General features: G+C 44.5%; 1 protein-coding gene across 2 annotated transcripts in view; it reads right to left on the reverse strand.

The window, feature by feature from the left end:
• Positions 1-27,486, reverse strand: part of LOC126161331 (uncharacterized) — a 681,344-nt gene that overhangs the window by 513,095 nt on the left and 140,763 nt on the right. The gene's annotated exons all lie outside the window — the stretch shown is intronic.

The raw sequence follows: 27,486 nt of genomic DNA on the forward strand, positions 1-27,486 counted from the left end.
ATATTTTGTTGGTGTTACCTACACGAAGACGTGATCATCATAATAAAATAGGAAGAATCAGAGCTACGTTGGAAAGATTTAAGTGTTCGTTTTTCCCAGGCGCTGTTCGAGAGTGGAACGGCAGAGAAATGGCTTGAAGGTGATTGGATGAACCCTCTGCCAGCCACTTAATTCTAAATTTCAGAGTCACTATGTAGATGTATATATAGGTCATTTATAGATATATTGCGAAAGATAATGGCCCTGTAACACTCTTTTGGTGTAAACCAGAAGTTACATACACATCTGAAGATTTCTCCCCGTTGAGAACGACATACTGTGGTCTGTTTGCTAGTACCCCAAAATCCAGTCACACCGCCGGTCTGATATTCCGTACTCTCGTATTTTATTCATTAGGCAACAAAGAAGGACTGTGTCGAACGCCTTTCGGAAGTCAAGGAAACCGACATCTACTGCTTTCTGGGTCTCGTGTGAGCTGAGTTTCACATTTACCGGAATACTGGTTCCATATTTATCTTTATTTATATGTCCTAAAAAAATAGTTGTGATCATGGGGAGCTTATATTATAATTTTTCTTAAAATTTATTTTTGATTGCCGGCCGCTGTGGCTGAGCTGTTCTAGGCGCTTCAGTACGGAACCGCGCTGCTACTACGGTCGCAGGTTCGAATCCTGCCTCGGGCATGGATGTGTGTGATGTCCTTAGGTTAGTTAGGTTTAAGTAGTTCTAAGTCTAGGGGACTGGTGACCTCAGATGTTAAGTCCCACAGTGCTTAGAGCCATTTGAACCATTTGTTTTTGATTCCGATCGTTACATCTGCATCATAACACTACATGGACACGGACCATTACACTATGAGTGGCAAAAGGACAAGAACAAGGGCAGGATGATAGGACATGTATTACGAGCTGCTTAGCTGGGAACTGTATAGCGGTTTTATCTACTTACAAGGTACATTGGAGTTTCCACGAGGGATACATCTTTCAGGCAATAAACCTGACGTTGCCATAGCAATACTTGTGTATCCATTAATTTTGAATTCTGATACCGTCTTATTTGCTGCAGAGAAAAGAATTGTTAATGACGGGCAGTTAGTACAACCAGCATTAATTTATGGGGTTAATGTGAGCGAAAAGGGCATTTATCTCTATTCATAGAAGCATAATGGATCACGTAACGGAAAGAGCTCATCATCTGAGAAATTTCTAACCATGTTTCTCTCCTGCAGATTGTCGTGGTCGATAAATTAACAAGCTGTTAATATGGGTCTTCTTCGCAGATGATATATGAGATCAAAGAATGTTAGTTCGTCGTTAGCGCTGTGAAAACAGCTGCCAGTCGCGGAAGAAATATAGCGTCATTGTTGTAGGACGTATATGTTTCCAACCGCTGTTAAACCAAACGTGCATAATTATGGAGTATGGTATTGTATGTAAGTAATTTATACATCTCAATTAATCTTTCAATATTTATGGCTTCGTGAAAGGAATAACAGTCCTATATTTTTCTATATCAAATATTTTAACGCACGCGCTTCCTCGTAATCGATCGTACGGATGGAGGTCTGGAAAGAGTATCGATAACAAATTAGGTTCATTTATGTTTGCGCTGTGCATCTTCATTACCTCCTGTCATAGCCTACACGCCCGCTGCTAAAATTATAGTCAGTGAGGTGATTGGAGTCACATAATCGATAAATGTCGAATGTCCACGATTGATATGGTCTGCTTTTCCATCAGTTCCAACTTTAACTATCAGATTACACTTTTCACTGCGCCCCTCATGTCAATAAATGAAACTATTCCAAATTAAATTACACATAAGATTACGCAGTCTCTTTCGTAAACGTGAATGCACTATCACCGCTAATTAAGACGGACAGTAATCGAAAGCAATCAGTTTCGGTCGATATCATTCAACTTATCCATCACCAACCCCCGTCAGCCACCTCACCGATTGTCGCCACAAACCACGCGCATTTCACAGAATCCTGGCTGCAGTCTATATGTAGATACACTATTGTTTATTATACGAAAAAGAATGAAGTGTGTTTTTATAGTTTTATTAACTGTAAGGTTTCAACAGAATTATCTACATTGCCCAGACACCATTAAAAGGCACGCAGCTCAAAATACAAGGATGTTTATTTTTAAAATGGGGACTATAGAATATATTGTCACAGAGTTCTTGTCTTTGTTGCAACAGTGTCACGTAGGGTGAAAGTATGAAGTGGAACTTCCCGTACTCAGTGTTTCAGTTCGATTCAACTTATAGGAACCACTTTGAAACTTTTAATTTTAACTGTAATGTTGTTTCACGATTTCAGAACACTCATTGCGTACACATCGCCCACAACAAGACTCCAGCGACGATGTCGAATTTTCTAAGAATGGCGTAACTGCCTTATGGGTAGTTTCTAGTGATGTCAGGTTTCAATCATTAATTAATACCCTATTTGTTCGTGAATAGCAATTAATAAAATGCACAGTAGTAAATGTAATGATTGTATGACTATGGCCAACTACCTATAACGAAAATACAACGTTCTGAAAAGATGAACCTCCACAAGTACAATGACAGGTAAATGTGTCTTCATTACTAAACAAGATACATGATACATCTTAAGTGTGCTGTCTTAATGCCCATGTACAAGAGTTAACACGATTCTCACAACCGTTTCCATGCTGAGAGATTCACATCACTGGTTGAAGAGACAGATAAATGGCTGCCTAGATGGACGTCGTGTATTGGGATAGCTTGCCGCGTACGCCGTACGAGAACGAAATGCATTCTTCCTACGCTCTCCATACATTATCAACAAGGCAGGTTTTTCTGTATTTGTAAATCCCATCGTCCACTCACGACCTACTGCTTGGAGTGTCACACACTGATTTCCGAGCAAGTCTCAATGCACTCAGAGAACACACAATCACACTGTAAGCAAACATAACAACATCAAACCTTTCAACTAAGCAGGTTGAATGGCACAAAGAAGCGTCACTGCGGAAGCTTTTCAAAATACGATATCTCGTAAACGAGTCGCAATAGAATCCTGCAACAAACGCCACAGATATTTCAATTCACCCTACTTTTAGTGTGTTAATGTCGATAGGCTTTGTTCCACTTACAAAAGTGTATGTTTGCACAAAAAATGCATTTTCTAAGTGTCATTACAACCTGTCGATTGGCTAAAAAGTACGAGCCTCTGACTACCAATCCATTCTGTGAAAACCGCGCGTCAATAGGACTCTCTATTTCCACAATATTTGTGATGCAAGTTTTAAGTGATTCGTCCTGCACTGACATACTTTTAGAACTAGTTTGAGAAGGATGGGACAGGCAGTCGGCCGTAGCCTTAGAGAATTTGCTTGAAGTAATTTAGGGAACCACGAGAAATCTATAGAAAATAGTCTGATGGAAATTAGAGCTTTCATATTCCCGAATACCAGGCCAGTCTGGTTAAAACAACGCCATCGCAGTCTGACATTCCACAAATATTGTTCGCAATATTCTGAGAGTAAAACTTGCGTTTTGTTCTTTCTTTCAAACTAACTGGGACAACCTTTCTGCTTCAGAGTGGAAATCTAGCAGTGTACGTGTGCCCAAAAGCGGATACTGCTGAGCGAGTCCACGAGTACATTGATTTCTGGAATAACGAAGCGTTACTATTGATAAAGCTAGGAACAAGTTTGTCGCGACGACATGTGCTCGTGCTGTAGGAATGTATACGACGAGCGAAGTTTCCTGCGACAACTCTCGGCCTGTGAGTCCCGGAGACCGGGAGTTCCCCAGGCGTTGCGCCGCGACGCCCACGGAAGCGAGCGAGCAAACTGATTCCTTTGGCGAGCGGTCTCCGCACCTGCCCTCCAAGGACACTGCTAATTGCGGGTCCTACCCAAGTCATGCGTATCCCAGGCGACGCACGCACCAGTTTTCCCCGCCACACCGCAGACCGTGAATCATCCGTTTTTCCCCATCTGCATTCCGGCAGTTTCATTTGGCTTTAATAGAGCAGGGTACTTGTACCTTCCTGTCCCGAGCGAGACGGCTCAGCGAAAAAAAAAAAAATGGTTCAAATGGCTCTGAGCACTATGGGACTTAACTTCTGTGGTCATCAGTCCCCTAGAACTTAGAACTACTTAAACCTAACTAACCTAAGGACATCACACACATCCATGCCCGAGGCAGGATTCGAACCTGCGACCGTAGCAGTCCCGCGGTTCCGGACTGCGCGCCTAGAACCGCTAGACCACCGCGGCCGGCTCTCAGCGAAAAGAATAATGGATTTGCAGGTTGAGGGGGAGAGGTTTCAAAGGTCTAGCCATCCTATATCCCGACGGTATTCCTGTCATTTACTAGATTCAAAGTCTGTCATCTTTGAAAAGAAGCAAAACGTCAGACTGAACTGTCGTTACCTAAACAAATTAAGAAAGTAAATTCATTTCTAGGTGCCTTGGTATAGTGTTGCTTGGTATATGTTTATTACTGTCACAGACTTAATTTCACCAGTAGGTCTACATATACTTATGTTGATTGAATAATTTAAATAATTAAGGTCCGGATCACAATTAGCTACCTGTCAAGCACAAAAACTGCCAACATCGGTAGTCTGAAAGACGTGATTAGAGCAGCCAACGCGTAAAAAAATTAATAGTTTTAAGATTCAGCAACACTAGACAATTTTCAGATTTACAAAATCGTTTTCAGAGATGTAATTCGTGCTAAAACAAGCGACATAGCGCACTTGTGACCAGTTATAACATAGTTCTACTTCATGTGTAGTTTTCGTACTTCACTGTTGTTTAACACATTCGTAGAAGTAAATACATTTCCTAACGGAATGAAATTTTGTTCATGAGTACTTCTGGTACCTTCTTGAGAAGTTGGTCCCTCTTCAGTGGTGCTCAGTACACACTAAAATAGAAGACAACCGTTAAAGAAAGCTGCAGCACCACGTCCGAAATTTTCATGTGGAAAAACCAATAGTAGAATCCACAAAGATTTATTCCGAATGATTACTATTAAGAAACGCTGCATTCTCATACGTCTGCTAATCTAACGTGCATTTGTGAGGTTCTATTAACAATCGTACAAGGATCGTACGATTCGTAGAAAGATGCTGGTGTCTTTCCAGATGTCAGTGCTTCTCTGGCTAAGCTAACAGGGTTACTCTGATGGTTTTGACGTTACGATGGTAACTTTCAAAATCAGGAAATGAGATTCGGCGGCAATGGACAAGTTAGAAAAATAAATAAATCTAAAAGAGCAGCCACGCGAAGAGGAGGTGAAGAGCTAGAAAATGCTGTATGGAAATTTTGTTACCCATTATTGACCTGAAGATCTATACCTGTATAACAAAGCAAGTTTTCAAAAACGTGGTATTTTCAGCATAATAGGCACATAATGTATCATGGTGCACTGACAAGCAGGTCCCATTCGGACTTGGGGGGCCTTTTGGGAGGTTAATAATGGACAGCGATACACGAAGGGAAAAAAGGAACTGAGAGGACCATGTGAAACCAAAGGTACATTGAGAAGATACTGTTACCAGGTGGTGCGTAGTGTACTCACCAATTAAGTAATTTGAAATTTTATGTATTTTCAGTGAGTCATGGGGAGGCAGAGGAAAATAACGACTGTGATTCTAACTTCATCATGTATCAGAATTTATGTTTTCTACAACTCCTTACATCAGTCTGGATGAGGGTATAAAAGTCATGTGCGTTGTTGTGGTCACTGCTTAAGATTGAGATCAGCTGCACGAAATGCTCCAGGAGACGACGTCATTGGGTTTTCACGAGAGACGACACCCATTCGCATTCTGAAGAGCTTCCGAGGACAGGCCACGCACAAACAGCTGCGTCTAGCATCCGGTATGCTTACGGCGTTCATGTTGGCGTCTCAGAGGAACGTCATTACGTCTACGTTGTGTTTGCGGTGGAGGTGGACGGGAATTTTGTCACAGTTTCGAACAGTCATTGATTGAACACTCTTCATGATGCACAGTATGTTCGTATTCTTGGAAAAGCTTAATGAAAAGGCATGTCATGACAGAGGTTACATTTCTTGTGCCCGTCCGCTTTAGATCTGGCGATTTCCCGATTAATTGCGCCGGGCGCCTATTCAGACCGATTAGGGGATACAATCAAGTATCACAGATTACGTAAAGGGTGGATGAATGGGGATTAAGAAACAGCGACCCGTCGATGACGACATCATTGAAGACGGAGCACGTCATTCACATTTCTCATCGAACAAACCACAACACCATTTGGTGAGCCTCGGTACACTCCTCTGACCAATACTTTCGCACACAAGGGCGTTGTGTTTGTAATGTGTCACATGCACAGGTTAAGTCGTCTTCCTATAAATCTGCGCTTGTTACTGTTTGCTAAGCTCGTCGCAGTTGGGTTGTATCCAGCTGGTTGTTCACACGTAATTTCTAGCAGTAGTAACGATCACCTCGCGTCGCGTACTGAAGAGCATCGTTTTCGAACACTTAATTTTAATCAATGTAAGTAAAAAAAGTAGCCACCTAGTAGCGTAGCTAGAGTATTTTGCAACCGGGGCACGTGCCCTTAACGCCGTTTACGTGCGGGTGCGTTTGTAACAGACGAAAAAAATGGCTAAATGAAAAGAGCTATAGTAGTAGTAGTAGTAGTAGTAGTAGTAGTAGTAGTACTAGTGATGGTGGTGGAAGAGGAGGAGGACGAAGAAGAAGAAGGGAACCACTGGAGGAGGCTGAAATGAGAAGCAGGCAGAGATGCATGAAACGAAATCATGAAGAGATTCAGATAGAACTTTGTTGGAGAACAGTTCCGAATGACCTAACTCGCTTTGCCACGGAGACCTCTGTGTGTGGCTTTCGCTTCTAGATGGAATCAATTTCATTATGACAAGTTAGCCAACGCTACGAAAGTGCAAAGAATACTTTTTTTCTTTCTTTTTTTACGGCTTTGCACTGATTGACAATGAAAAGGGAAACGCGTTGTATTGTCAAGCAATGTCAATTTGAACTGCGTTTTATTTCAGGTTTTGAACTGTATACTAGAAGACAAATGATTATTCGACTGTGTAACGTTTACTTCATTGTAAAGTCATGTCGATCTCAATAATGGAATAAACAAGCAAGGCAGCAATGAGGATTAAGGAAGGTTCAAAAATGGTTCAAATGGCTCTGAGCACTATGGGACTTAACTGCTGAGATCATCAGTCCCCTAGAACTTAGAACTACTTAAACCTAACTAACCTAAGGACATCACACACATCCATGACCGAGGCAGGGTTCGAACCTGCGACCGTAGCGGTTACACTTGTTACGGCGCTATAGCACACATGATTGTTCTCACTGGTAGTGTAACACTGTAACGCTGATTCAAGATATGGCCAAACCATCATTTTCGTTCAACTAATGTTAGACTAATCTGTTTGTATATACAGGGTGGAGAGTTTTAAACCTTAATGGAGAATAATTCGGGATGGAGACGAGATACAGTAAAATGTTTTCGATAAAAGCTGTAGGTGGCTAAGAGTGTCATGCTTTGCTGCTAATGACCGTGACGTTGACCGTGATTTTGAAGGTGATTTGCATGTTAAAGGGATTTTTTTTGTGGGAACCGTAATAATATCTGATTTAAGATTTGAATAGAGTGGTAAATATTACGTATTCAAGGTCATGGTATGGTTCAATGAAGATCAAATGAGCAAATATGTGTTCAGTTCTAGTAGGGATTAACTTGGAATTGAGAAGAAAAAAAAAAGACAGACACAAATTGGAAGTGGCATACCGAGGAATGAGTACTCACTCAACGACTCCTATCTCAGCGATGCACTTATGTTTGCCAGTAAACAGGTTAATTAAAACTCAAAGTTTAAATCTCTTTTCGCTCTTCTCAAAGCCGTCGTCACAAGCAGGCGTCTCCATGATACAAAAGTCAATCTTCTAATAACGTTGGATAATTACCTTTAAGATCATTGTTACTGGTAATGACATGTGACCCTTTGTCTTCCTTCCAGTTTTTATCTATCTGTGTATTTTGCTGTATTCCTCCTCTGTTCCGGGTTAATCTGTACTACAACAAAGAACATATTTGCTACGTAAAGGTTTTTTTTTAAATTACCGCTACCAGTTTAAAAAACCTTTACATATTTCTTGAGACAGTCACAGTCGAAAAATAGTCAAAATGACTTCAAACATATTTGCTTATTTGACTTTCTTTGAACCTTGCCATGACCTTAAATAATGTATCATTTCATATGTAATATTTACCACTCTAACGAAATTTTAAATCAGATATTAGGGTTCCCACAAAAAAAAAAAAAAAAAAAAAAAAAACGCTTTACCTTCCAAATCCCCTTGAAAATCATGTTCAAAGTCACGATCATTAGTAACAATGGGTGACCCTCTTCGTCACCAACAATTACCAAAAAATTTTGCTGTATCTGATCGCCCCCCGGGTTTTGCCCGTTGTGGATTACAATGGTTCACCCTGTATATGTGATGTCTATTCTCTCGAGTAGTAGTGCGTGGATAAGTTGAGAATTTGGGTCTGACGGAAGTCGTGCTAGCGCTGTCCACGCATGTGTCCAGGTGAGGCAGTGGTCAGAGCATCAGCCTAACAAGCAGAAGACCCGGTCCGGCACGAATTTTCATCATTCATTGATTTCAATCAGTTCCCGCTTCCAGCCAACGTCTGTATCTCCTTTGTCTTAATGTGCCTGTAGACTCATACGACAAAACGAAAATTGTCAAATGAACAAAGAAGATGCTCCCTCGCAAGAAAACTATCTACAGTTTTTTAGAAGCTTTACAAACAACGGTCTTATGCGGACAGACTGAAACCCACGTGAAGAAGGTGATGTACTTCGTGTAACAGGCGTAATTTGCTCGGAACAGATTGATCCAGTGACCGGCAGGGGCGGATGTCGGCTGCCGCAGCCGGTTGTGCGGAGAAGACAGGCAGGCTGCGAGGACAAGACGCTGAGGTCGCTCCGTGGGAAGGCCGCCCCATCTCAGACACTTGGAGTTCGCAGTGGAGCGGCACCCGCGACTGCACGTGCTCAATGAAGCCCCTAATGGCGCGTCAACACGACACGCTGGCTGGCGCAACCCAGGGAAAAAGCACTGCGCAAAAGAAAGTGCTGACGGATGAGGTACTTCGTAGCACGGGCGGCCATCCGTCCAATTGGCATAAGAGCTGCTGCCCTGGAGATGCCATTACACAACAGTCCATTTTTCTGAAGTTCGGAATCAACCGTAACGTTCGAAGAAGAAGCTTGAAACATCTCGGTATCAGAAGGCCATTCCGTCCCGCCTTTCCAATTATAAGTTTGAAAGCGAACTATTCCGTTTTTAACTCACGAAGCCTGATGGCATGCATTTTTTTCTTATTATTCCTGCAGTGTTTCCTGTGCCAAATGCAGGGTGAATTCAGATTATTAGCGGCAACGGACACGGTTGAAATATGCGGCCAGGCAGCAAAAACATTCCAGTAAACATGGTCCGCGAACGAGGTGTATGAATGACAACTGTGAATATCTGGTTACCAGCGGCCAGGCACTTCAATATTGTATACAAAGTGAGTCAAAAACGACTTCATAACATTGGATTGATGCAACTTACAGAATAGGTAGATGTGCCATTTTGTAGTAAACATCCTCAAGTTTGATTCATGTAGTGCATCAGTACCGCATCCAGTCCGCCTCCATAGCTCAGTGTCCAGCGCAGCAGAACGCCATGAGAGGGATCCGGGTTCGATTCCCGGCCGGGTCTGAAACTTTCTCCAGTCGGGGACTGGTTACTGTGTTGTCTTTATCATCATTTCATCCTCATCGACACGCAAGTCGCCGAAGTGGCGTCAACCAAAAATATTTGCACCAGACCCGACGGGAGGCCCTAGCCACACGGCAGTTCATTTCATTTCATTTCACTAACCCACCCGCCACCAGGAGCGCCAGGGTAGTGCACAGCTACAATAGTTACTTTCACTGGTGCGGAATGTACTCCACTGCATCTTTTTTGTATCTACACTGCTGGCCACCGTAAATGCAACACCAAGAAAGACAAGAGGTAGCACAACAAAATTTATTTTGTAGATAACATGTTGACCAAGTATCAAATGATTACGTTTACAGACGTCTGTGACATGTGGTTCCTCCCAGAATCAGTAGCCAGAGTAGCCGCCATTGTTGGAGACCACCGCTGCCACACGTCTCGGCATTGAGTCAAAGAGACGTTGGATGTGTTCCTGGGGTACAGCAGCCCAAGCAGCTTCCACACGTTGCCAAAGATCATCTGGTGTGGCAGCTGGGGATGTAATCTGGGTCACTCGTTGAGCAACCATGGACGATATGTTTTCTATCGGCGAAAGATCCGGAGAGCGTGCCGGTCAGGGAAGCAATTCAATCTGGTTATTGACGAAGAACCTTTGGACAATGCGTGCCACGTGTGGTCGCGCATTATCCTGTTGAAATATGGCTGTGGCCGAGCCCTGAAGGTAAGGAAGGACAACTGGCTCCAGCACCTCGGATATGTAGCGCCGGCTATTTCAAGTACTGGCAATGCGTACTAGAGTAATATCCAATACCGCCCAATACCATAATACCCGGTGCAAGACCAGTGTGGCGGTGCATAATGCAGCTGTCCAGCATCCTCTCTCCACGGTGTCTCCACACTCGAATCCGACCATCGTGGTGCTGCAGACAGAAGCGTGCCTCGTCAGTAAAGACAACGTCATTCCATTCTGCCGTCCACATCCGTCTGTCATCACACCATTGGCGACGGAGACGTCTGTGGTTTTGCGTCAATGGTAGACGAAGCAATGGACGTCTTGCGGACAGACCACTCCGCTGTAAACGGCGTCGAATGGTACGCGCAGACACTGGATGATGCGTTACAGACGCAATGTGCTGTGCTATGGTTCGGGATGTCACTGAGCGATCCGTCACTGCCATGCGCACAATTTGCCTATCAGCACGTGCAGTGGTGCACCGAGGTGAATGCGATCGACCACGTCGGTCCGTCGTACCCTCCTGCATCCAACGGTCACATTTCCGCATTACAGTTGTTTGGTTTCGTCCAACACGACTAGCGATTTCTCTGTATGATAATCCACAATCTCGGTAAGCCACTATCCTTCCTCTGTCGAACTCGGATACTTGATCAAAAGATGTTCGCTGTTGTCTACGAGGCATAACTGATCGTCTTGTGAAACAACCACAAAGTAAACACACGTGCCGAACGTACACTCGTCGAAATCGCCAAGCCTTAAATGGCGCTATGAGGTGGCGCCACAGGCGCGCGTGATGTGCGTCTGCGCTGAAATTCTAATCAGTTGCATATCTCATCGCTGCAAACCCATGGTGTAAATTTCACTTGATTGGGATGCTTCCATCAGGGTGTTGCATTTACGGTGGCCAGCAGTGTAGATATGCTTGAAAATTTTTTAATTCCACGGATCGATGAAGATGACCGAGATGGGATGGTTTAATACCAGAAAGACGGTTCACCATCTCGTTTCCTCACGGAAGTTGGAGGTTTCCTCGATAATCATTTCCCAGGCCGGTGGACTAGCCGTGAAGGGCGCAACTGCATGGCCATCTCGCTCTCCAGACTTGACACCACTGGATTTCTTTCTCTGTGATGTCATTAAAGACCGTGTGTATGTTCCTCCCCTACCAGACAATTTAGCCGACCTGAAAAATCGGATCTACGCTGCCATTGCACAAGTTACACCCTATTTGCTGCGACGAGTGAAGGAAGGAAGTGATTACCAGTGGGTTGTTCGCCGCATCACAAATGGTAGTCACATCAAACTAAAGTGAAACTTGTATGTCAAACTTGAGGTTTTTACTACAAAATGACACATCTACCGTTTCTGTAAGTTACCTCAATAAATTTCTATAGCCTACCTTTCCGAAGTCGTAAAGTCCTTTTTGAATCACTCTGTATTTTTCTAGTAGTTGTAAACGTATTGATAGATAAATTTTTCGGTTGAATCCCCATCTAACTCACCAACGGAAATTATGGTGCTCTTGTGTGATCCCAATTAAGCGTATATGGGACGCCATCGATCCTGGTGTGCACTGACCAATCTTCGTGCGCCACGATCTTTGGCTGAACGGTCAATGGTCACGATGACTCCACAACGCTGTCGGTGCCTCATAGGGTCCACACTTGACATGACACGACCACCTTGAGGGCTACAGTTGGCAGTACGCTCTACTATGCAGTTGTGTCTAGCTCAATTGTACGTAAGTGTATTTCTTATTTGATTCGATATTTTACAAAATATATTCTGCGACCGTCCGACACAAAATATCGTACCCCACCGTTTCGAGTTCACTGCATGTTGTCATGCAACAAGCTAATGATACAATAGGAAACCTGTGATGCCAGAGGTTATTGATATCTTTGGTTATATAAAAATAACTTTCTACAAATACATGTTCATAAAAAGTGGTTATTTCATGCTTAAATATTCGTACCCTACGCATATGAATTTAAAATTCAGTAAATTAATTTTTTTGATGGTGTCCCGGCGATTGCTGTTATCAAAGATGTAAACTTCTTGGTTTCTATGTTATACCTCTGCTCTTGTTAGTTGTGCTTGATGGGAGCGGAGTTGTAAATGGAGCTGGTGTGCTTTTGTAAGACTACTGAAGGCAGATGTATTTTGTGTTACCAGTTCAGAGTGTGATATATTGCTGATTATAATTGTTTCAAAATTCGGAAACTTTATTTCGTTCGATAATCTTTGAAAGCCGTCTGATTATCACAATCTTTTCATCAGATAATATCACAATACTTTCAGCAGTTAATGTACCTTCAAAAGAATAGAATGCACGACCAGCATCATGCCCTACAGGAGACAACGGGACAACCAACGATATAATCAACTAAGTAATAATTTACCATGTGGGTGCGCAGTTCGATGCAACTAACTTAAAAATAATTATCATTGTCTGGTTAGAAGACAGGTAATTGAAAATTGAGCAATGGAGAGGTGCATTAGAACGCGTCAGGGGCATCTGTCAGGATCCGATTTATGCCTGTCAGTTTTTCATTGGTCACTGCCAGGTGCTTGAGTGCTGATGTTCCGAAATGTCCAAAAATGAAATGTTTGGCATGTTCTCATAACAGGAGAAAAAGCTAGATCACGAACGTACGCAAGTAAACGACCCCAGTAACAGCCTTTTCAGCAAAACAAAAGGGAAAGGTCTTTTATCGGGAAACGACGCAAAATACACGAGGCTTTGGGGTGTCTCTCTCGTCGTCAAGCATGGTATATGGCCGCCGCGTTCCCCATATACTTATGTCCTATTGGGTCCGTCTTCATTTAAATCGAACGTGACCTAGTCACTCAACACTAAACGTGAAAGGAAATTCTTATATTCCATTTTCATGCCCCCAACGATTTCGAAAGCTGTTGTCTGTCACCGTCATGAAGAGCTTGCTGCAACTGAAACCTCTATGGTTTCAAACACAAACGTCGCCACAGAACGCTCCCAAACACATCAAGAATGGACTGCTCTCGACTACCACGACGAGTAGACTTCTGTGGACTACAATCAAAACTCTAACGAATATACTGTAGATCCTGAAGGAGTCATCACCATCTCGCCTTGGCGGACACTGGATAACGAAGAAACGTGCGAGCGAGCGAGCGAGCTGTCTGCGCTATGGAGACCTCTGCCGGTGAAACGTCCCCTTTGAAAAATTATACACGACTGTGCTTAACCTGACACACAATAATTTTAGCGCAACGCAATCTGACTATCAAAAATCCCTGCAAAAGAATGGCCCTGAGTAACATTAAACTATACCTTTCAGAAATCACTTACCTCACAAAAATCTTCATTACTCGAACTACTGCAATACAGCGAGCGCCACTACTGCCAGCTAAATAAAAGATTCAAACTACTGAAGGCACTAACTACTGATAGGGATAGTTAGCAAATGAAAGATATTAATAGAGAACAAACAATGTATTTACCTTAATATCATCAAAAGTCATAATATATGTAATTTCAAAACTCCGCCATCTCTCTCCTCACATCCACCACTGCTGGCGGCTCACCTGTAACTGCGCAACGCTACGCGCTGTTCACATCCAGCTGCCGCTGCCTAACACTACAATGGCAGACAACAATGCAAACTAGCCACATACCGCACACAGCACAGCCAGTGACTCCCATACAGAGCGCTACGTGGCATTACCAATATAAAAATCTAAACAGCCTACTTACACCGGGAACGTCAGCAGGTAACTTCTAACTGGCGTCAAAGTAAATATAGGGGTGGGACAAAATTATAGAAAGACCGCGATAAATGCATGCTTGAACATACACTATATGATCAAAAGTATCCGGAAATCCCCAAAAACATACGTTTTTCATATTAGGTGCATTGTGCTGCCATCTTCTGCCAGGTACTCCACCTCAGCCACCTCAGTAGTCATTAGACATTGTGAGAGAGCAGAATGGGGCGCTCCGCGACACTCAGGGACTTCGAACGTAGTCAGGTGATTGGGTGTCCCTTGTGTCATACGTCTGTACGCGAGGTTTCCACACTCCTAAACATCCCTAGGTCCACTGTTTCCAGTGCGATAGTGAAGTGGAAACGTGAAGCGACACCTACAGCACAAAAGCGTACAGGCCGATCTCGTCTGTTGACTGACAGAGGCCGCCGACAGTTGAAAAGGGTCGTAATGTGTAATATGCACACATCTATCTAGACCATCACACAGGAATTCCAAACTGCATCACGATCCACTGCAAGTACTATGACAGTTACGCGGGAGGTGAGAAAACTTGGATTTCATGGTCGAGCGGCTGCTCATAAGCCACACATCACACTGGTAAGTACCAAATGACGCCTCACTTGGTGTAAGGAGCGTAGAGATTAGACGGTTGAACAGTGGAAAAACGTTGTGTGGAGTGACGAATCACGGTACACAATGTGGCGATCCGATGGCAGGGAGCGGGTATTGCGAATGCCCGGTGAACGTCATCTGCCAGCGTGTGTAGTGCCAACAGTAAAATTCGGAGACGGTGGTGCTATGGTGCGGTCGCGTTTTTCATGGAGGGGGCTTTCACCCATTGTTGTTTTGCGTGGCATTATCACAGCACAGGCCTACATTGATGTTTCAAACACCTTAATGCTTCCCATTGTTGAAGAGCAATTTGGGGATGGTGACTGCGTCTTTCAACACGATCGAGCACCTGCTTATAACGCACGGCCTGTGGGGGAGTGGTTACACGAGAATAACATCCCTGTAATGGACTGGCCTACCCACAGTCCTGACCTGAATCCTACAGAACATCTTTGAGATGATTCAGAACGCAGACATCGTGCAAGACCTCACCGAACAACATCGATACCTCTTCTCAGTGCAGCACTCCATGAAGAATCTGCTGCCATCCCCCAAGAAACCTTCCAGCATCTGATTAAACATAGGGTGGGAGCTGTCATCAAGGTTAAGGGTGGGCCAACACCATATTGAATTCCAGCATTGCCGATGGAGGGCGTTACGAACTTGTAGGTCATTTTCAGCCAGGTGTCGGGATACTTTTGATCACATAGTGTAGATACAAATGCTAGCCAAGTCTGCATGTTGCGCTGTTGTGTTTGACAATGTTAGAGACCTGTTTAGTGTCCTCAATACGTTGCAACTGACAGTCGTGTTCAGAACAGTGTTCTGTGAAGTTGTGACTGCATTTCGTCGGAGATAAGAGAAATAAAACGTGGGCAAATTGTTGCTTCTCGTATGGTGGGTGCTTCCGTAATCAGTGGAACCAAAGTGCTTGTTGTTTCAAAAGCCACCATATCGAAGATTTATACCACATACAGGGAACGCGGAAAATCGTCACCCGCTAAGTCACAACGCGGACGAAACTGCGTGCAAAGTGATCGTGACAGATTATCATTTAAGAGGATTTCGACGAAGAATGCACTGGCAGCACGAAAACAACACGAAGGGAGTTCCAAAAGCTGGGAATTGCAGGACGTACAGGAATTCAAAAACCACTCATGCAAATGCCGGTAACAGGAAAACGTGGTGCCGAAGTCATAAAACCTCGAATATGGAGCACTGAAGAAAGGCATTTGGTCGGATGAGTCTCGTTTCCCACTATTTCCCAACTGTGGGCAAGCTCACGTTGCAATAGTGAAAATGGCGGTGGTTTGGTGACGATTTGGAGAACCACATCGTGGTTCTCCAATGTGCCCCATGGTTACTATGGAAGGTCGCATTATCGTCAATGAGTGTGAGACGATAATGATGTTTGGTTTGTGGGGCGCTCAAATGCGCGGTCGTCAGGCCACATACAAAGTCCCAATTTTTACACAGTCCAATCTTTGCACAATCCAACTGAGCCGCTGGCATGAATGATGATGATGATGAGGAGGAGGAGGAGCAGGAGCAGGAGCAGGAGGGCACCACTAACACCCAGTCCCCGGGCAGAGAAAATCCCGAACCCGGCCGACAATCGAACCCGGGACCCCGTGATACAAAGGCAGTAAGGCTAGCCACTAGACCACGAGCTGTGGACCTGATTATGCGACCATTTTGGCTGCTCAGGTCCATCCAGGGTACAGTATTTGGTATCCAGTAGTGACGTTGAGTTCCAAGACGAGAGGTCCCATTTTCACGCAGTCTGCATCGTCGAGAGATGATTTTGTGAGCTCGAGGATGAATTGTTGAATCTCTCCTGGTCAACACAGTCACCAGATTTCAGTATTATTGAGCATTTGTGGTCTACTTTGGAGAGACGGACGCGTGATGGCTGTCCATCTCCATCTTCGTTACCTGAGCACCGGTGCACGTTATCTGGCAGAGAAGGTGCGGAAGGGCCGAGCAGCGCGCCTGGTACAGACTTCGTGCGTAACAGCCCGCTCTCTCTGATGCGGCTCTCCACACGTGTTACTGCATACAAGGCACGAGAGGTATAAGCAACAGTTTTTCTCTGCCACTTTTTCACAGGAAGAATGGTGTAAGACTCCCTTGAAAACGATACAGGGCCTGTATTTACTCATTCTCAGAAGACTGGAAGCTGTTTCGATGCCAACGGTTTTCCTACAGCGTGTTACGCATGATAAGTGTTGTGTTTTTGGTGTTTCCATATTTTATATATAACTGCTAAGCTCAAGTAAAAATTTACCCTGGTTTCCTATTTTCGTTCGTATGGAAGACATAGCCTTGTGAAATCGGTTGAAATTCTTGCAAATATTTCGTATTTTTCTTGATGAATAATTACATTTCACTTCCATTTTTCGAATATATTACGTCGACATATTTGTGAGAACAACGCCTCAACTGTACCTCTGAAGATTTATTGTTTTCTGCGCGTTTTATCTGCTGCCACCTATTTAAATTTCGTGTGGTACTGGACACCACCCATGTCTTTCGGTTTGACGAGAGTTCAGTGACTAGTGTGTTAACAGGGCTGCTATATCTCAGTTGCCGTTACCAGGTTTCTCGAACACTCTTCCCTGCTACAGCGCTCACGAAAAATCTAGAGCCGTCTCTACAATGGCAGCAGAGGTAACTATACAATATCGCTCGAGGCAGCATCCATGTAACAACACATCGATCAACCACGTCAGGAAGATGAAGATAATGTTTGACGTGGCTTAAGCGAACTGTAGAGGCTGTTCTTAATATCATACAGCGAATATAATGCGAAAAGTATCGAAGGTAATTACGTATGACTCGGAGAATCGTATATAGACCCTGTATAAGATTATGCTAAACACAGCCGATATATATCACGCGAACGGAAAGTTCATTTCAAAATGAGGGCTTTACTTATGAGTGGTGCAGGCAGATTTAAATTGGAAACGAAGTTTATTTCTCTTATTACGCAAGTGGAATGTTTTTCTCATCGTAGTGCTTGCATCTAGACGAGTCCTACATATCGTCCGAATGGATCTCTCGCGGTTCGAGCTACTGCTCTGCTTACATTCGTGCTCCTGACTCGTTTTCCGAGACTAGATCCGCCGTTTTGTAATCACCTCGTGATCGGAAGCTAATCTCGACCTCCTTTTGAAGCCGGCTGCGCGGACGGAATGAGTAGCTAGGTTGCCAGGCACGACGAAAGGTTGTAGATGGAGCACTGGCGCACGTTATCTGGCAGGGAATGTGTGGAAGCGCTGAGGGGCACGTCTGATACGGAGTTCGTGCGTAACAGCCCGCTCCCTTCGATACGGCTCTCTGCAGGTGTTACTGCATTCAAAGCTCGAGAGATATTAGCAACAGTTTTTCTCTGGTGAGCATGACTCGGTAACTAAGAGCTTCAAATCCGAATAGTGCCAAAGCGCTTCCAAATTTGCTCGTAAGAATTTTCGAAATAAGAGTCCAAGAAAGGGAACTTAGTGTTTCGCGAAATCCTGTTGAAGTCAGAAAAAAATCTTTTACATTATACCTTGACTCTTCTATGCAAGACATGCAAAAGAGTGACGGGCAGTGATGTTTATTTGGTTATATTCTTCAACACACTAACATAGGCTGAGTCAGCGACTTGAATCTCAAAGGATATCAACACACATTCCGATGTAACCGAGCCATAAGCTTCCTCGGTGTCTATGAATCGCAGATAAAATACTAATTCATTCGCACTACCACGTTCTATACATTTCTTTCAAGAGTCCCTAATGTTCCATTGTGCTACCTCCACTTGTAAATCCAACTTGTTCCTGTACTTGGTTAAAGTCTGTGTTTTCTTTCTGAGGGGTTGGCAATGATTTCAGTGAATATACACTGAAGTGCCAAAGAAACTGCTATACCCATGCGCATTGAAATACAGAGGTACAGTATGTAAACAGGCAGAATATGGCGCAGCGGTCGGCAACACCTACATAAGACAACTAGTGTCTGGCGCAGTTGTTAGATCGGTAACTACTGCTACAGTGGCAGGTAATCAAGATTTAAGTGAGTTTGAACGTGGTATTATAGACAGTGCACCAGCGATGGGACACAGCATCTCCGAGGTAGCGATGAAATGAGGATTTTCCCGTACGACCATTTCAGGAGTGTACCGTGAATATTAGGAATCCGGTAAAACATCAAATCTCCGTCATCGCTGCGGGCGGAAAAAGATACTGCAAGAACGGGACCAACAACGACTGAAGATAATCGTTCAACGTATAGAAACTGCAACCGTTTCGAAAACTGCTGCAGATTTCAATGCTGGCCATCAGCAAGTGTCAGCGTGCGAACCATTCAACGGAACATCATCGATATGGGTTTTCGGAGCCGAAGGCCCACTCGTGTACCTTTGATTACTGCATGACACAAAGCTTTACGCCTCGCCTGGGCCCGTCAATACCGACATTGGACTGTTGACGAGTGGAAAAATGTTGTATGGTCGGACGAGTCTCGTTTCAAATTGTATCGAGCGGATGGACGTGTACGAGTATGGAGACAACCTCGCGAATCCATGGTCCTTGCATGTCAGCAGAGGACTGTTCAAGCTGGTGGAGGCTCTGTATTGGTGTGGAGAATGTGCAGTTGGAGTGATACGGGACTCCTGATACGTCCATATACGACGGGTGACAAGTACGTAAGCATCCTGCCTGATCACCTGCATCCATTCATGTCCGTTGTACATTCCGACGGAATTGAGCAATTCCAGCAGACAAAGCGACACCCCACACGTCCATAACTGCTACATATTGGTTCCAGGTACAATATTCTGAGTTTATACACTTCCACTGGCCACCAAACTCCCCAGACATGAACATTATGGAGCGTATCTGGGATGGATTGCAACTTAGTGTTAAGAAAGGACCTCCAACTCGAAGTACACTCTCACGAATTTATGGACAGCCCTGCAGGATTCATGATGTCAGTTTCTTAGTCGATTCCATGCCACATCGTGTTGCGGCACTTCTGCGTGCTCGCGGTGGCCCTACACTATATTAGGCAGGTGTATCAGTTTCCTTGGGTCTTGTGTGTACTTTACTTGGTTAAAGGTCAGTGTTTCCCTTCTGAGGGATTGGTAATGATTTTAGTGAATATATTCTACGACGAGGCTGTTGATATGTCTACAGCTTTTCATCTCTTGCTTCCATCCACTGTTGTGAAATAGAACAATTACGACATTCCCGAATGATTCTGGCGCTCTGCTGCAACGAAGTGCACGCTGTTTTGAAAGTTCCTGGCAGATTAAAACTGTGTGCCGGGCCTTCCGTGGGCAATGCTCTTACCGGCTGAGCTACCCAATCATGACTACACGATCTGAGCTCTTGATTTTTCTCTCGCCAGTTCCTCTTCTGTTATTTTACAAATTTCACAGGAGCTCCCTTCCTTACCTTGTTTGGCTACCAATACTGAAAGGAACGATACTGCAGAGATGCATCTTAGTCGTAACCCATAGGGTTGTTTCCAAAATAACTATTCTTCCAAGGTACGTAGAAGAGCTTCCGTGAAATGTAGAGGAGAGGTTTTACAGACGTGAAGCGGTGATCGTAGATTGTGAATCTTCAGCGGATACCTCAGACCGACACACAGTTTTATTCTGTCAGGACCTTTCAGTTATAGCTTTACCAGTGTTTTGTATGCACAAGTTTTCATAGGCAATGTGAATTTCTTGAGAGAATTCACTTCCCTTCATAGGTTTCAGTATTATTTTGAAATGAACGCTTCATTTCGTAATTTAGCGATTAACTGATTTCAGCCACTTGGATATTATCAAGTTGTTACGTACACAGCAAGATACTTTCCTCACATGCGTGACGAGGAAGCAAAATATTATGACGTCCCTAACATGGTTTCGCGCAATAATATGAGATAAGGGCACAACTCTCTGACGTGAAGCCCGTATATAAACTGACAATGCCCAAGGAGGCAAAATTAGCTAATCGTTAAATTATGTAATGCAGTCATTACCTCAAACCTGAAAAAAGCAGGGAACGCCGGTAAATGACTCAGCTCAAACAAATAATTCTAGCATTTTTCCAGTTTGGGGCAATTTTCTTAAAAAAAAATGGTTCAAATAGGTCTGAGCACTATGGGACTTAACTTCTGAGGTCATCAGTCCCCTAGAACTTAGAACTACTTAAACGTAACTAACCTAAGGACATCACACACATCCATGCCCGAGGCAGGATTCGAACCTGCGACCGTAGCGGTCGCACGGTTCCAGACTGCAGCGCCTAGAACCGCTCGGCCACACCGGCCGGCGCAATTTTCTTCCTGGACTGATACGACTGATATCCGGAGTTGTGTATAACGGAGAAGAGGAGAGAAGTAAGTGATCCACACCGATAACGCACGCAATCAAAGAAGCAGAGGAACCCAAACACAAAGTCCAGCTTCTTCAAAAAGAAACATCCCGTTTCATAAGACTATGTCTTCTACATGAATGAGAATAAGAACTTTTAGTAATTTTAACTTACGATTGGAAACGGAAAATTTACTGCTGCGGCAGCTGTAAGTTTCTGTTTCATTTGGTTGCCGGTAGAGGTCTCCCTGGCGCAGATAGCCCGTTCACTGTGTTGTAGGACTCACGTAGCTGGATATGCTGGAACTTTGCCTTTTCCGCAATTACGAGAACGTGTCGAAAATTCTATTATACAACCGGACGGAGCATCACCGCACTGGTGCCTGCATGTAAAAAGCATTCCTTAGCAATGAACTACCTCATCGCCGGACGGGTCCTAAGTGGTGTACGGATGTCGCATAGCAGCATTGGCTTTGAAGTTCCCATAATCTCACAGTGTGCCTGTTTTTTGGGGAGGAGATGGGGGGGGCGGGGTTGTGAAAGACTCTGTACACCTACTTTCCCTTACAATAAATGTGCGCATAGCAGCAGCGGTGAATCCACAAACTCCAAGCTCGCTTGCAAATGTATGGTACGAGTTTGACTATCGTCTAGATTTTATCGACGGTCCTGTGGACGGTACACTGAATATATATGAAAGTTAAGTGTAAACTATGATTCTAAACGTAATTCTAAACTATAGCCCGAGACTGCATTTGCATGCATGTAAAATCGTGTGGTACTGGTGAAAATAAAAACTTCGTAAGGCTATGCTTAAGCTAATATTTACCCCAAGTTTCTATCTTATGATACGAAGTAAATCTGTCATCATTCCAATGATTGGTCTGAACGCTTTAGTGCTTCACTAGCGTGGTCCTTATGGAGGTGGTACTCCATTGCCTTCGAGCGACCTTCGAGCTGACTCACACAGCCAGTGGTGGGGGTACCTAAAGGTTAACGTGTACTCCGAGCAACTCAGTAGTTTTGACGTTAAAAGATATTGCCAGACCTGAATGAAGTGAGACATAAAAATCCTATGATCGATCAGGTATTGAATCCGACACGTTCGGATTTAGTGTCTCTCGTTTAGCCACCGAGAAGATATAGTCCTGTGAAATCGGAAGAGTTATTTGAAAAATTATGTATTATGTATGTTACAAAAGACTAAAACGGTCACCTAGTCAAGTTTCGGGTTGCCTACCTAAAGGCTTAGCACACTGGACTCGCATTCGGGATGACGACGGTTCAAACCAGCGTCCGTCCGTCCTGATTTAGGTTTTCCGTGATTTCTCTAAATCGCTTCAGGTAAACGCCGAGATCATTCGTTTGAAAAGGCACAGCCGACTTCCTTCCCCATCCTTCCCTAATCCGATGGGACCGATGACCTCACAATTTGGTCCCCTCCCCCAAATCAACCAACCAATGTCACATTAAACCTTTAAGACAGTAAGTCAACTACTAAAGTTAGAAACTATGTGTACGTCTTGCGATAGCGTAAATCAGGCCGCGCAGATTACCCAGACTATATTTGCCCACAACTAGTGAAGAAGAACACTTAAGAGGCTTACAACAAACTTTGCTCATACTTTCAAACTTTGTCGAAACTTTTTCTCCCTGAGACTCCCCCACAAAATAATTAAAGGAAAAAGTGTATCGCTTACTACATTTTCGCTGTTCATACAGCATATCCCCAGCATCAAGCATAACATTTTAATTTATTACTTCTTTACTGCTGATTTTACTGGCAGCACATCTTTTATATAGTATCTACATATGCCACTAAATGTACCTGCGAAATTATGTCACTGTACGACACATAGTTCAGGACATGTGACATCATAAATATTAGATGTGTGAAAAACTATGTATTACTTGCAAAAACAGATCTTACGTAAGTACAGAAAGGGGTTATTACTTCCATAATTTACGTTTTAGTTTTGACTTTTTCGTCAGTCAGTAATCCGGAACTAATAACAGCAAGATAATTAGGCTCCTGTGTTTTCAACCAATTTAACATTCATTTGGAAAATAATCAAATGCAGGTGTTTTGTACAGGGAGTCCGTTTCTATAAGGAATTGTGGGTGGGAGGGCGTCACTAGCAACTAAACGATTAGACGACAGTCGACAGCGTCCGAGTTGCACTTAGGAGTCTGTGTAGCGCTCGTTGCCGTCTCCACCTACGTCTTCCCCAGGCGCACACTAGTAATTACGGCTCCCCAGCCTATCTAGTGGATCGGAAGAGAAGTAATTACGTTTTCCGCAGGGTCCGCTTTGCGAGCTGTCCGGTCTCCAGCGGTAACTCGTCTGCGGCGCGTCCTTCCCCGGCGTGCCACATGAGTGAACCAGCGGACGCGCGCAGCCTCCACCGGGAGGGAAAAAAAACAACAGAAAGAGGACGCTAGCTTCGAGGCTAGCTGGTAGCTGGTAGCTGGCGGTAAATTGAGGGCCACCGCTGCGGAGCGATCGTCCTTAGCCGCGGCCGTGACCGGCCTTGAACCCCACACCCCCTCCCCTCCTTTCTCCAGCACTCGATGGTCCGTGGAGGATCTGAGCGGGACGACAAGCCGCGCCGATTGGCCGGGATCTCTGCAGGTCTTACGTCCCTGCCTCACTCATGCCAGATAACTGTTTGGATCCTCTTCAGCTCACAAGAGCATATAAAGAAGTTCCTTCCTTCGAACCTCTGTCATGACTACTGTGCAACTCACAAGTAAGTGATTGGCAGAGGGTTAGTCTGATCACTTTCGCACTATCTGTCTATCGTCCCACTCTCCAACATCGCGCGGGAAAAACGAACTCTTAAATCTTTTCCGTGCGAGCTCTGCTTTCTCTTGTTTCATTACAAAGATCGCGTCCTCCTATGTAATTGGGTGCCAAGAAAATATTTTCGCATTCAGAGGAAAACGTTGGAGGTTGAAATTTCGTGGAAAGATCCCGTCGCAACTAAAAACACCTCTTCTTTAATGACTGCCACCCCAACTCTCCTATCACACCCGCGACACTCTCTCCCCTATTTCGCAATAACACAAATCTAGCTGCCATTATCTGAACTTTTTAGACGTCCGCCGTCAAACATATCTGGTAAGAATCCCATCTGCACAGCAACACTCCAAGTGGCGGCGGACAAGCGAAATGTAAACAGTCTCTTCATTACACCTGTTGCATCTTTCAAGTGTTCTGGCAATAAATCGCAGTCCTTGTTTTGCCCTCCCCACAACATTATACAACATTATCTGTGTGATCTTTCCAGTATAGTACAGTACTTGACAGTTTGAAATGAAAGGAAAGAAATTTGATGTTTAACGATCCGTCTACCAACGACTCTGTGCGTAATTCAGTGAAGCGTTGTATTTAAGAAACAGCTGTAGCTCTTCCTTTTACCTTCGGCCCTGTGCCCGAGCGGTTCTAGGCGCTTCAGTCCGGAACCGCACTGCTGCTACGGCCGCATGTTCGAATCCTGCCTTGGGCATGGATGTGTGTGATGTCCTTAGGTTACTTAGGTTGAAGTAGTTCTAAGTCTAGGGGACTGACGACCTCAGATGGTAAGTCCCATAGTGCTCAGAGCCATTTGAACCATCTTCCTTTTATCAACCTCTAAACTTTCTTCAAAAGTTTGCTTCTGTCAAACAGCAAAACAAATCCTCCTATCTTCTCCCAGTTAGGCTTCTTTCTTTCTTGCTTTCTCTGCATTTCTCGATGAGTCACTCCTCTTTCTTTGTATGTTCATTATCTGTATAGTGATCCCCTTTCTCCCCTCTTCCGTGCGTTCTGCGATATCTATTACTTCCAGCGCCCACAGTTTAAATCCATCTGCCTGTATTTTATTTATTTATTTTCTTGTTCTACTTTCCATGAACGAAGGTAAAAGGTTTTTTCTGCTACACAAACCACTGTTCAGCACTAGTTTTGTCACTATGTGGTCAAAAGTATCCGGACACCTGGCTGAAAATGACTTACAAGTTCGTGGCGCCCTCCATCGGTAATGCTGGAATTAAATCTGGTGTTGGCCCACCCTTAGCCTTGATGACAGCTTCCACTCTCGCGGACACACGTTCAGTCAGGAGATGGAAGTTTTCTTGGGGAATGCCAGCCCATTCTTCACGGAGTGCTGCACTGAGGAGAGGTATCGATGTCGGTCGGTGAGGCCTGGCACGAGGTCGGCGTTCCAAAACCACCCAAAGGTGTTCTGCAGGATTCAGATCAGGACTCTGTGCAGGCCAGTCCATTACAGAGATGGTACTGTCGTGCAATCACTCCGCCACAGGCCGTGCATTATGAACAGGTGCTCGATTGTGTTGAAAGGTGCAGTCGCCATCCCGGAATTGCTCTTCAACAGTGGGAAGCAAGAAGGTGCTTAAAACATCAATGTAGGCCTGTGCTGTGATAGTGCCACGCAAAACAACAAGGCATGCAAGCCCGCTCCATGAAAAACAGTACCACACCATAACACCACCGCCTCCGAATTTTATTGTTGGCACTACACACTCTGGCAGATGACGTTCACCGGCGATTAGCCATACCCACACCCTGCCATCGGATCGACACAATGTTAACCGTGACTCGTCACTCGACACAACGTTTTTCCACTGTTCAGTCATCCAATGTTTACGCCCCTTACACCAAGCGAGGCGTCGTTTGGCATTTACTGGCGTGATGTGTGGCCTACGAACAGCCGCTCGACCAAGAAATCCAAGTTTTCTCACCTCCCGTCTAGCTGTCATAGTACTTGCAGTAGATCCTGATGTAGTCTGGAATTCCTGCGTAATGGTCTGGATAGATGTTTGCTTATTACACATTATGATCCTCTTCAACTGTCGGCGGTCTCTGTCAGCCAACAGACGAGATAAGCCTGTACACTTTTGTGCTGTGCGTGTCCCTTCACGTTTCCACTTCACTATCACATCGGAAACAGTAGACCTAGGGATGTTTAGGAGTGTGGAAATCTCGTGTACAGACGTGTGACAGAAGTGACACCCAGTCACCTGACCACGTTCGAAGTCCGTGAGTTCCACGGAGCGCCCCATTCTGCTCTCACACAATGCACGTATGTTTCTGGGGGTGTCCGGATACTTTTGATCACATAGTGTATATTATACCTAATCGCTTTTACCACACGTTCGTCGTACTGAATGTAATGTGAAATATACTCTATGATCAAATGTATGCAGACACCCGTGTGTAATGCAGAATTGACCACCAGATGCCACGAGAGCCGAACCCGCCAATATAAAAGGGAGCGGGAAGAATATTGCGTTGTCCGTAGGGAAGCAGTAACAGCAGAATGGGTCGATCAGGAGAGACTGGTGACTTCCAACGTGATATAGGCATTGATGTCACCTGAGTAACAAATCCGTGGGTGACATTTCAACCTTCCCAAAGTTACCCAGCTCGACTGTCGGTGATGTGTGTGTGAAGTGGAAACGTGAAGGAAAAATCGCAGCTAAACTGAGGACAGGGAGATCTCATGTACTGACAGGCACTGTCCGTTGAGCACTGCGGAGGGCTGGCCGGAGTGGCCGAGCGGTTCTAGGCGCTTCAGTCTGGAACCACGCGACCGCTACGGTCGCAGGTTCGAATCCTGCCTCGGGCATGGATGTGTGTGATGTCCTTAGGTTAGTTAGGTTTAATTAGTTCTAAGTTCTAGGGGATTGATGACCTCAGATGTCAAGTCACATAGTGCTCAGAGCCATTTGAACCATTGCGGAGGATGGTGGGAGAAAATCGCATGAAATCAGGTGATGGAATCACTCATGCATTACAAAGAGCTACCAGCAGTCCACCTAGCCTATATTCCGGAGAACCTCCTATTTTGTACCTTATCAGTCCACCCAGTTTTCAACATGCTTCTGTAGCACCACATCTCAAATGCTTCGATTCTCTTCTGTTCCGGTTTTCCCACAGTACATGTTTCACTACCATACAATGCTGTACTCCAAACGTACATTCCTCAGATTAAGACCTATATTTGATACTAGCAGACTTCTCTTGGCCAGTAATGCCCTTTCTGCCAGAGATAGTCGTTTTTTATGTCCTCCTTGTTCCGTCCGTCATGGGCTGTTTTGCTGCCTAGGTAGCAGAATTCGTTAGTTTCGTCTGTTTCGTGATCACTATTTCTCGCTGTTCTCATTTCTGCTACTTCTCATTACATTCGTCTTTCTTGGATTATGCAAAATAAGTGCTAACAAATCGCATTCTGATAAATAAATGCGGCTATTTGAAGCAGA

This window comes from Schistocerca cancellata, chromosome 2, assembly GCF_023864275.1.
Source record: "Schistocerca cancellata isolate TAMUIC-IGC-003103 chromosome 2, iqSchCanc2.1, whole genome shotgun sequence".
Taxonomy (NCBI): Eukaryota; Metazoa; Arthropoda; class Insecta; order Orthoptera; family Acrididae; genus Schistocerca; species Schistocerca cancellata.